The 11,452-nt window shown below is 42.8% G+C and overlaps 1 protein-coding gene across 4 annotated transcripts in view; it reads right to left on the bottom strand.

Annotated features, from left to right (window-relative positions):
* LOC135219098 (bromodomain-containing protein 7-like) overlaps positions 1 to 11,452 on the bottom strand; it is a 339,758-nt gene that overhangs the window by 124,924 nt on the left and 203,382 nt on the right. The window lies entirely within an intron of this gene.

Below are 11,452 nucleotides of genomic sequence, written 5' to 3' on the forward strand. Positions count from 1 at the left end.
TAATCACCCGTTCCTCACCCAGTGGCACAGGAGTGTTTACATTCTAATTAATTTTACAAGCAGTCCCTGGCTTATGACATTCCAAGGTTACAACGCTTTTCAATTATATTCATCAGAAATTATTTCCAGGTTTACAACACATGTTCCAGGGTTACAACGCTTATGATGCTGATCTGGCAGAAGAAATATGACTCCAAAAATACAGTTTACATAGTTTTAACACACCCAAAGCATTAAAAGTAAGGTCGTCGTAAGTTGGGGACTGCTGCCTGTATCATGAAAATTTTAATTATTTGGAATGAATCTTATCTACTGTTAAAGTTAACTGACTAACACATTAAATAAGAATACAGTAGTACCTCGAGATACGAAAGGCTCTACTTACGAAAAACTCGAGATACGAAAGCCAATGCGAAAAATTTTACTGCTCTACATACGAAAAGTTTTCAAGATACGAAAGGTTGTTGCTGTAAAGTCCCGAGATTCGCCTGGACCACCGAGAACAATTTTAAAACTCCCGTGCCGCCAACTGAGTAAACTCGCCACCATCCTCCCGCTCTCCCATTGGTTCCTGATGCTAGTCACCCCATAAGGTCCTGCTCTCCTATTGGTCAGCATCTACCCCTTGTGCTTAAGTATTCTATTGGTAAAAGGATGCTGTAAATTGAAAAACTTATTCATGCAATACATTTAATAAAAAAAAACATTAGGTAAAGATAGAATAAAGAATAGAAATGAATGGTTATTACGTATACTGTTTGGTAGTTTCAGTAGTTGAAGAGAGATAATGAAAATTTATGGCTTACTGTGTAAAAGTGATTGCTTGTCGATCGTTCGATACTCGTAAGTGCTGGATGTAAACAGACGTTTGGAAGCTTTTTTTTTTGTTTATTTATTATAGTTAATGGTTACTTAATAATTATTTGAAATGAGTACATGTAATACATTTAATAAAAAAATTGTGAATTAGATATCATAAACTATAAAATAAATCAGACTGCCAACAAATATGTATTTTTTAGAATTCTTCTTCTGTTTTATTATTACGTTACGTATACGTATGTTTCATTATAGCTGTCAGTAACTCGGTATCTCCATTAGGTAAAGATAGAATAAAGAATATAAATGAATGGTTATTATACTGTTTGGTAGTTTCATTAGTTGAAGAGAGATACTAATGACAATTTATGGCTTACTGTGTGCTAGGAAAAATGATTGCTTGGCGCTCGTTCGATACTCGTAGACAGGTAAGAGCTGAATGTAAACAATCGATTGGAAGGTTTGTTTTTTGTTTGTTTGTGTATTATAGTTAATGATTAATTAATGATTATTTGAAATGAGTACATATTGATTATTTACACATTTTATTGGCATATTCTAAGCTTTTAGCTTCTTAGGTTTAGATGTCAAAATCATAGACTAGGCTACAGTAGCAACCGCTAACATAGGCTAGGCTTATTGCTAAGGGACATATGCTAAAGTCCTAATATATGCAGTAAAAATGGGGTTGAACATTACATGCAGTTGAATATTACTCAAGTATGTACAGTATTTTGCCTTTTTGGAGTTATATTTCTTCCGTCGGATCAGCGTTGTAACCCTAGAACATGTGTTTTAGGCCTGGAAATATAATTTACTGGGGTGTTTTTGGAGGGCTTGGAACGGATTAGCCATTTTACATGTAAAATGTGTTCCAAGATACGAAAAACTCATAATACGAAGGCCGCCTCGGAACGGATTAATTTCGTATCTTGAGGGACCACTGTACTTGAAAGCATTCCTATATGAAACTTCATTAGAAAGCTCTGAAGCTAGAATAATATCTGGAGAGAATTTCAGATAGTATAGACAGTGTAGAATTGAAAGAGAAACATTAATTGAGGCAGAAGTATGAGATTTGCCAATAGCCGAGGAGAAAGCAGGCAAAGAACGAACACATGCATTACGAAGAAAGAGGAATATGCTGGTAGGCGAGAATTTAGAATTACCAAAACATGAGAGCGATAAACAGTCAACTGAGTCGACATATCTAAATGTGTAAAACTAGCAACAGGTACATTATCATTCCAATAAAATTGTCTATACCTATATTATATACAGTGGACCCCCCCTATTCACATTCTCTGGATTCGCGGACTTACACATTTGCGGATTTCTCTCGGGAAAGTTCCCCCGCCTTATTCGCGGAAAATTTGCGCATTCGCTGTATTTTTCTATGAGAAATATTCACAAATTCCTGGTTTTTTTTATAAATTTCATCATAAAATGCACTTTTTGTGATAAAACTATTAAAAAAAGCAAGTATGAACATTTTTATTGGTTTTTCCTGAGTTTTAACTAACAAAATAGGTTGTTTTTAGTGTTTTATAGGGATTCCAAACATTCGTGGGTTCTAACTATTCATGGGGGGGGGGGGGGGGGGGGGTCTAGTACGCATCCCCTGTGAATACAGGGGGACCACTGTATTATTAATCCTATGCATGCTAACACCTCAAACTTGGTGTTGATGACAGCAGAATGTGCCTATGGAGCGAGAAGGCTGGAGGGATCCAGAAAGTTCCTGTCAAGAACCCAGTTCAACTTATGTTACAACTAAAAATAGGTTTGATGTTACATTCTAACTTCTCGTTACGCTTTTCCTGAACCAAATGGGGAGCAGAAGGCAGAGCTATAAAAGAAGTCAATACTAGTGCTACCAAAATGCCTAGTCTGAGTAGGGATAGCTGCAGATGAAGGGACAATAAGTAGGACAGAACTGACAGGTTTAAGTCCTGAACTAAGTAATTGCTTTCACAATCTATCAGTTCCCTGTCTTTCCTATACAGTGGTACCTCGAGATACGAAATTAATCCGTTCCGAGACGGCCTTCGTATTATGAGTTTTTCGTAACTTGGAACACATTTTACATGTAAAATGGCTAATCCGTTCCAAGCCCTCCAAAAACACCCCAGTAAATTATATTTCCAGGCCTAAAACACATACAGTGGACCCCCCGTATTCGCGTTCTCCAGATTCGCGGACTCACACATTCGCGGATTTCTCTCGGGAACGTTTCCCTGCATTATTCGCAGAAAATTCGCGCATTCGCGGTATTTTTCTATGGTAAATATCCACAAATTCCTGGTTTTTTTGATGAATTTCATCATAAAATGCACTTTTTGTGATAAAACTATTAAAAAAACCATGTATGAAAATTTTTAGTGGGTTTTTCTTGAGTTTTAACTAACAAAATAGGCTGTTTTTAGCATTTTTATAGGGGTTCCAAACATTCGCGGGTTCTAACTATTCACGGGGGGTCTGGTACGCATCCCCCGCGAATACGGGGGGACCACTGTATTCTAGGGTTACGACGGAAGAAATATGACTCCAAAAAGGCAAAATACTGTACATACTTGAGTAATATTCAACTGCATGTAATGTTCAACCCCATTTTTACTGCATATATTAGGACTTTAGCATATGTCCCTTAGCAATAAGCCTAGCCTATGTTAGCGGTTGCTACTGTAGCCTAGTCTATGATTCTGACATCTAAACCTAAGAGCTAAAAGCTTAGAATATGCCAATAAAATGTATAAATAATCAGTATATACTCATTTCAAATAACTATTAATTAATCATTAACTATAATACACAAACAAACAAAAAACAAACCTTCCGATCGATTGTTTACATCCAGCTCTTACCCGTCTTAGAGTATCGAACGAGCGCCAAGCAATCATTTTTCCAAGCACACAGTAGGCCATAAATTGTCATTAGTATCTCTCTTCAACTAATGAAACCACCAAAATGATATTGTTATTGTACAATAAAGTTTCATACATACTTACCTGGCAGATATATACTTAGCTATAGACCCCGTCGTCCCCGACAGAAATTCAAATTTCGCGGCACACACTACAGGTAGGTCAGGTGATCCCGCCGCCTGCCGCTGGGTGGCAGGAATAGGAACTATTACCGTTTTAAGCCAGATTTTTCTCTTCCACCTGTCTCCTGAGGGGAGGTGGGTGGCCTACGATCGTATATATCTGCCAGGTAAGTATGTATGAAACTTTATTGTACAATAACAATATCATTTTCATACATTCAACTTCCCTGTCAGATATATACTTAGCTGATTGGCACCTTTGGCGGAGGGCAAGAGACAGCTAATTACTGACCTAATAGGTAAACAACATATGTTGTAGGTAATACAAGTTAATTAATAATACCCTAGTTCCTACCTGTTTAGGCGGAAGATTTCTTAGCTTGTGCTGAGAAGTCTGCTTCGCCTCAAAAGCTTCAGCGAGGGTGTGCCCTATGGCTGAGAACTCTTGAAAAGGACTGTCAATGGGGTCTTATCCACTTACTCAACAGAACCTAATGGCAATTGTCACTGGAGTCTTATTCACTTACATGACAATATACCTATGCCTCCTGGCATATAAAGGAGTAAAATACTGATCCCGATCACCCGATCCTAACCGTGGATTAGTAAATATGATTGAAAGGCGTTATCCCCAACCACCTTTCAAACAACCTAAAACTCAACACCAATAATTTTAAAATCACAATATATAAAATATAAGGACAAAAATTAATATTAAGGATCAGTCTTCTCTCCTTTCCCCAGCACTGTATCTGCTGATACATAAGGTCCTAGAGAGAAACATTTCTCATATGTCACTCTCACATCTTTCAAGTAATGTGAGGCGAACACTGAGTTACATCTCCAATACGTGGCCGCTAAGATGTTCTTCATTGACATGTTCTTGTTAAACGACAATGATGTAGCGACTGCACGTACTTCGTGTGCTTTTACCCTTAAGGTCTTATATGCCTCACTATCACAGCTCATGTGGGCTTCCGTTATGATGTTTCTAACAAAAAATGCTAAGGCATTCTTTGACATAGCTCTTCTAGGGTCTTTAACTGCACACCATAAACTTTGATTGCAACCCTGCAACTGCTTCTTCTTCTGCAGGTAAAATTTCAAAGTTCTCACAGGACATAAAGTTCTTTCCATTTCATTCCCAACTAATTGAGAAAGGCCTTTTACTTCAAAAGTCCTAGGCCAAGGTCTCGAGGGGTTTTCATTTTTCGCTAGAAATAAAGGTTTAAAGGACAATACAGCCGAATCCTTCTTAAAACCCACTCTAGAATCAAGCGCTTGCAGCTCACTCACTCTTTTCGCAGTGGCGAGAGCTATTAAGAAAATGCATTTTCTAGTCAAGTCCCGGAAAGTAGCTTTACCGGGAGGTTCAAATCTCTCCGACATAAGGTATTTGAGAACCACATCCAGATTCCAACTAGGGGTGAGAGAAGTTCTTAATTTTTTAGTTTCAAATGATTTAATCAAATCATGCAGATCTTTGTTATTCTCTATGTTCAGGCCCCTATTCCTGAACACCGCTGATAACATGCTCTTATAACCTTTAATGGTTGACACTGCCAGATGAGATTCTTTTCGTAAAAACAAAAGAAAATCAGCAATTTCGGTCACAGAGGTATCGGAGGAGGACAGCTTCTTCGCCTTACACCATCTACGGAAAACTTCCCACTTCGATTGATATATCCGCATGGTTGAGGACCTTCTTGCTCCAGCAATTGCTTTTGCCGCTTCGCGAGAAAAGCCTCTCGCTCTGACCAATCTTTCGATAGTCGAAAGGCAGTCAGAGCGAGAGCGTGGATATTTTTGTGATACCTCTCGAAGTGGGGTTGTTTGAGCAGATCCGTCCTTTCGGGAAGAGATCTGGGGAAGTCCACTATCCATTCCTGTACCTCTGTGAACCATTCTCTTGCAGGCCAATAAGGAGCGATCAATGTCATTCTCATTCCCTCCGAGGACACGAACTTTCTCATTACTTCCCCCAGCATCTTGAATGGGGGAAACGCATACGCGTCTATGCCCTCCCAATCCATGAGCATGGCATCTATGGATAGGGCTCTGGGATCGTCCCCCAGCGAGCAAAAGTTCTCCATCCTCCTGGATAGGAATGTTGCAAACAGGTCCACTTGAGGCTTCCCCCAAAGAGACCATAGTTGCTGGCAGACTTGTGAATGAAGGGTCCACTCTGTTGGAAGGACCTGGTTTTTCCTGCTCAGTCTGTCTGCTCTTATATTCTTTCCTCCTTGAACGAACCTCGTCAGGAGTCGAATCCCTCTTTCTTCTGTCCATATCAACAGATCCCTTGCTAGTTGGTAAAGGGAGAAAGAGTGTGTCCCCCCTTGTTTTCTTATATAAGCCAGAGCCGTGGTGTTGTCCGAGTTGACTTGGACCACCATGCCTCTGACTTCGTTCTCGAGAACCTGCAGTGCTAAGTGCACTGCTAAGAGTTCCTTTGCATTTATGTGCCAGGCCTTCTGTTCTTCTGTCCAACTGCCTGACACTTCCTTCGTCCCTAGTGTTGCTCCCCACCCCGTGTCCGAAGCGTCTGAGAATAACACTAGGTGAGGGTTCTGAAGGGCCAAGGACACTCCTTCGTTTCTTGTCAGTGGTCCTAACCACCATCGTAAGTGGTTTTTGATACTCTCTCCTATCGGAAGGGTATCCAAAAGATCTCCTTTTCTTCTGTTCCAACTCCTTCTGAGATGGAACTGCAAGGGTCTCAGATTCAATCTCCCTAGAGAAATGAACTGCTCCAGCGAGGAAAGAGTGCCCAGAAGACTGAGCCATTCCCTCGCTGAGCTTCGTTCTTTCTCTAGAAAGACCGAGATTTTCTCCAACCCTTTCGAGATTCTTTCCTGGGATGGATACGCTCGAAAACCCCGAGAATCCATCCGAATCCCCAGATAGACGATAGTCTGACTGGGGATTGTGTGAGACTTCTCGAGGTTTACGAGCAATCCGAGAGATCTGGTCAACTGAAGAGCTATCTCCAAGTCCTCCAAGCACTTTTGTCTTGTCTGCGCTCTTATAAGCCAATCGTCTAGGTAAAGAGATATCCTCACCCCCTTCAGATGTAGCCATCTTGCTACGTTTCTCATCAACGCTGTAAACACCTGAGGAGCCGTCGAGAGGCCGAAACACAAAGCCCTGAACTGATAAATCCTTCCCTGTACCATGAATCGAAGATATTTCTTCGACGAATGATGCAGGGGGACGTGAAAGTATGCATCTTGCGGTGTCGAGGTAGACCATCCAATCTCCTGGACGAAGAGCAGAGAGAACCGAGTTGGATGTCTCCATGGAGAACTTTGTCTTCTCCACGAAGCGATTCAATGCACTCACGTCCAGGACAGGCCTCCACCCCCCCGAGGCTTTCGGCACCAAAAATAGGCGATTGTAAAAACCTCGGGAGTGCGGATCCTGTACTACCTCGATGGCCTCTTTCTCCAACATTTGCTGCACCAGTCCAAGAAGGATCTCTCTCTTTACAGGGTCCTTGTATCTCGCCGACAGCTCCCTCGGAGTCGTCGTCAATGGAGGTCTGTTCTTGAAGGGGATAAGGTATCCTTTCCTCAGCACTTGTAGGGACCAAGAATCTGCTTTCATTGAAGCCCATGCTTCCGAGAATCCCAGAAGTCTGGCCCCTACTGGTGCTTGGAGGACTGGAATCTCATTTTGTGTTCTTCTTTGGAACTCTAATGGAAGATCTTCCTCTTTTCTCTCCTCCTCTCTTCCTTGGGGTTCGGCTAAAAGCTCTACCTCGAAAGGGCTGTTGGGCAGGTGTTGACTCCCTCTTCGAAACAGAAGCAGCTGGCCTAGGCTTCTTAGCAGAATGTACCAGCAAATCCTGTGTTGCCTTCTCAGTAAGCGTATGGGAAATGTCCTTTACCAACTGAGAAGGAAACAGCTGTTTAGTCAGAGGGGCGTATAAAAGAGAAGCCCTCTGTACTGGAGAGACTGCTTTGGTAAGAAAAGAACCAAAGACAGCCCTCTTCTTTAATACTCCTGTCCCGAACAAGGCTGCCACTTCAGCCGATCCGTCCTGCACTGCCTTGTCCATGCATGCCAAAACACTATGCAAGACTTCTGGTTCCAAAAACTGAGGGTCTTGAGTCTTGTTGGCCAAAGCCCCAAGGGACCAATCTAGGAAGTTAAAAACTTCCAAGACATGGAATATTCCCTTGAGGAGATGGTCCATTTCAGACATTGTCCAGCTTGTTTTGGCTGCTGGAAGTGCATGCCTCCTTGCCGAATCCACCAAGGTCGAGAAGTCCGCTTCAGCGGATGAGGGAAGAGAAAGTCCCATAGATTCCCCTGTGCTATACCAAATCCCTCTCTTCCCTGATAGCCTGGAAGGGGGGCAGGTAAACACAGTCTTCCCCGCCTCCTCCTTGGTTTTAAGCCAATTCCCGACCGACTGCAAAGCCCTCTTCATTGAAATGGTCGGTTGCATCTTCAAGAAAGAGGAGGACTTCGCAGCCTTCGTACTCGAAAATAAAGACCGAGGAGAAGGAGGGGCAGCAGGACTCAGAGACTCTCCAAATTCTTTTAACAAGAGGGCTGCTAGTATCTTATAATCAGAAAGACCTGCCCCTTGTTTTCTTCAGAGTCCGAAACATCCTCTAATTCTGGTTGAGTTTTATTCGGAGAAGAGTGCGCGACCGGGGGACTCCTCTCTCGGGAATGCACAGGGCTTGCAGCAACACCGGCTGCAACCTGACAAGGGCTACGGTCGCTTGTGCGACATCTTGAGTCCCTGCCAGGAGAAGGCCGATGTTGTTCTTTTACCCTAAGGCCCTCCTGACAAGAACGGCGGCCGCTTGTGCGACAACTTTCGTCCCTACCAGGAGAAGTCCTTATATGTCGTTCTCTTTTTTCATGATCAATTCCTTCCCGACAGGGGCTACGATCACCTGTGCGACACCTAGAGGCCCTGTCAGGGGAAAATTGATCTTGAGAAAAATCCCAAAGAGGAGCCTCCAAGTCCGCTTCAAATTCCGATAACTCATCCAAATTGTATTTTGGGTTGTACAAATCCTTGCGCCTGCTTTCAGGCGCTCTAGACGCTTTACGTCCTTCGGGCTTTGCAGGCGCCTTGCGTCTCCATTCGGACGCTTCAGGCGCTTTGCGCCTCGTTTCAGGCGCCTCAGGCTCTTTAGGCGCTTTGCTTATTCTTTCAGGCGCCTCAGGCTCCCTAGGCTCTTTGCTTTTCCTTTGAGGCGTTCTAGGCTCTCCAGGCGCCCTATGTTTTATATCAGGCGCTCTAGGCTCTCTAGGAGTTAAATATTTTCCTTTAGCCACTTCAGGCTTTTCAGGCGCGTTGCGCCTCATTCCTTTTACTTGAAGAGCTTTACGCCTCATTTCAGGCGCCCGAGGCGCCTGAGGCGCCTGAGGCGCTCCAGGCGCTTCAGGCGCTCCAGGCGCCTCAGGCGCTTCAGGCGCTTCAGACGCTTCAGGCTCTTTGCGCTTCCTTTCAGGAGTTCGTCCGATTTCGGGAGTTCCAATTTTACTCCTCGATACGGACATCTCATGTACTTTCTTCCTCGTAGGAAGTTCCCTATACACATCTTGTCGCCTTGACGGCGTTTTGCGCTTGACAGTAGCCTGACGTCTGGCTGGCGCCAAGCTTCTGGCAAGCGCCTCGTCCGAGCTCTCAGATAGTTCTAACGGACGGGATCTTTTGATAGGGAGAAATCTATCCTTCCTTCTAGGCTGATCAGATTTAAGAACTCCTACTAGGGAAGATATCTGTTTCTGCATATCCTCTAACATCTTCGTAGCTACGTCTCTCTTTCCAACCTCCGATGCAGGAGAAGAAGCTTCTGAATATACATTCTTCTTCCTCTTTTCCGGAGGATATTCTTCCGGAAATTCTTCAGGGCTTGAGTCGAATGAAGGAGACTTCCAAGTTCTCTTCGAAGGTCTCGACAATCTATCCGAACTCCATCCTTTTCTAGATGAGGAATCAGACGAAGAAAAACACTGTTTCAGGACGTCTTTCCAACGACTATCCTTGGCAGCCCGGGACGTAACTACAGGATCTGCCGAGGGGACGCCTGACCGGTGGGGATTCTCTGAAACCTCCCTGCGGCTTTCGACATTCCTTCTCCACTGGTCTTGGGAGCTTGAAAGAGGTCTAGGCCTGGGAGCGAGACAGAGCCGATCAGACGCACCCTCCACTTCACTGGGAACACTTTCACTGCACTTACCTTCCAGTTCTTTAATTTTTTGTTCCATATGTTTAAGCGAAGCTTTCAGACTCGCAATTTCAGATGTTGAGCTTGCCGAGTCCGATAATCGGGAAGGTAAAGCTGTATGGGAGGAAACAATAGGGTTATCAATAGGCAATAGTCCGCTAACTGGCTCGTTAGAGACCGACCTACTTACACTCTTGGAAGAGGCTTTCCTAGTCCTATCTCTTTCCAACTTTCTTAGGTAGGAATTAAGCAACTTCCATTCCTCCTCATTCAAATTCTTGCACTCATCACATGCATTCAATTGCGAGCATACATTCCCTCTACAATTTTTACAAGAGGTGTGAGGATCCACCGAAGCTTTCGGCAGTCTCACAAAACAATTCTCCTTCACACACACTCTGAACGAAATCGACACGTCAGACATTATGAGAAATTCTAAAGCCAAATCCAAAAAACAGTCCACAATAGCGTATGCCAAACCAAAGATCCAATACGTCACCAAATAGCAGTCCAAAAGATCAACGGCGTAATGAAATTCGAAATTCAAGTCATGAGGAACTAGCAACGATGTTACTAGTACCGCGACAGAGAAAAATCTGGCTTAAAACGGTAATAGTTCCTATTCCTGCCACCCAGCGGCAGGCGGCGGGATCACCTGACCTACCTGTAGTGTGTGCCGCGAAATTTGAATTTCTGTCGGGGACGACGGGGTCTATAGCTAAGTATATATCTGACAGGGAAGTTGAATGTATGAAACAGTATAATAACCATTCACTTCTATTCTTTATTCTATCTTTACCTAATGAAGATACCGAGTTACTGACAGCTATAATGAAACATGCGTATACGTAACGTAATAATAAAACAGAAGAAGAATTCTAAAAAATACGTATTTGTTGGCAGTCTGATTTATTTTATATTTTATGATATCTAATTCACAATTTTTTTTATTAAATTTATTGCATGTACTCATTTCAAATAATTATTAAGTAACCATTAACTATAATAAACAAACAAAAAAAAGCTTCCAAACGTCTGTTTACATCCAGCACTTACGAGTATCGAACGATCGCCAAGCAATCACTTTTACACAGTAAGCCATAAATTTTCATTCTCTCTCTTCAACTACTGAAACTACCAAACAGTATAATAACCATTCATTTCTATTCTTTATTCTATCTTTACCTAATGTTTTCTTTATTAAATGTATTGCATGAATAAGTTTTTCAATTTACAGCAACCTTTTACCAATAGAATACTTAAAGCACAAGGGGTAGATGCTGACCAATAGGAGAGCAGGACCTTATGGGGTGACTAGCATCAGGAACCAATGGGAGAGCGGGAGGATGGTGGCGAGTTTACTCAGTTGGCGGCGCAGGAGTTTTAAAAT

This window comes from Macrobrachium nipponense, chromosome 1, assembly GCF_015104395.2.
Source record: "Macrobrachium nipponense isolate FS-2020 chromosome 1, ASM1510439v2, whole genome shotgun sequence".
Classification (NCBI taxonomy): Eukaryota; Metazoa; Arthropoda; class Malacostraca; order Decapoda; family Palaemonidae; genus Macrobrachium; species Macrobrachium nipponense.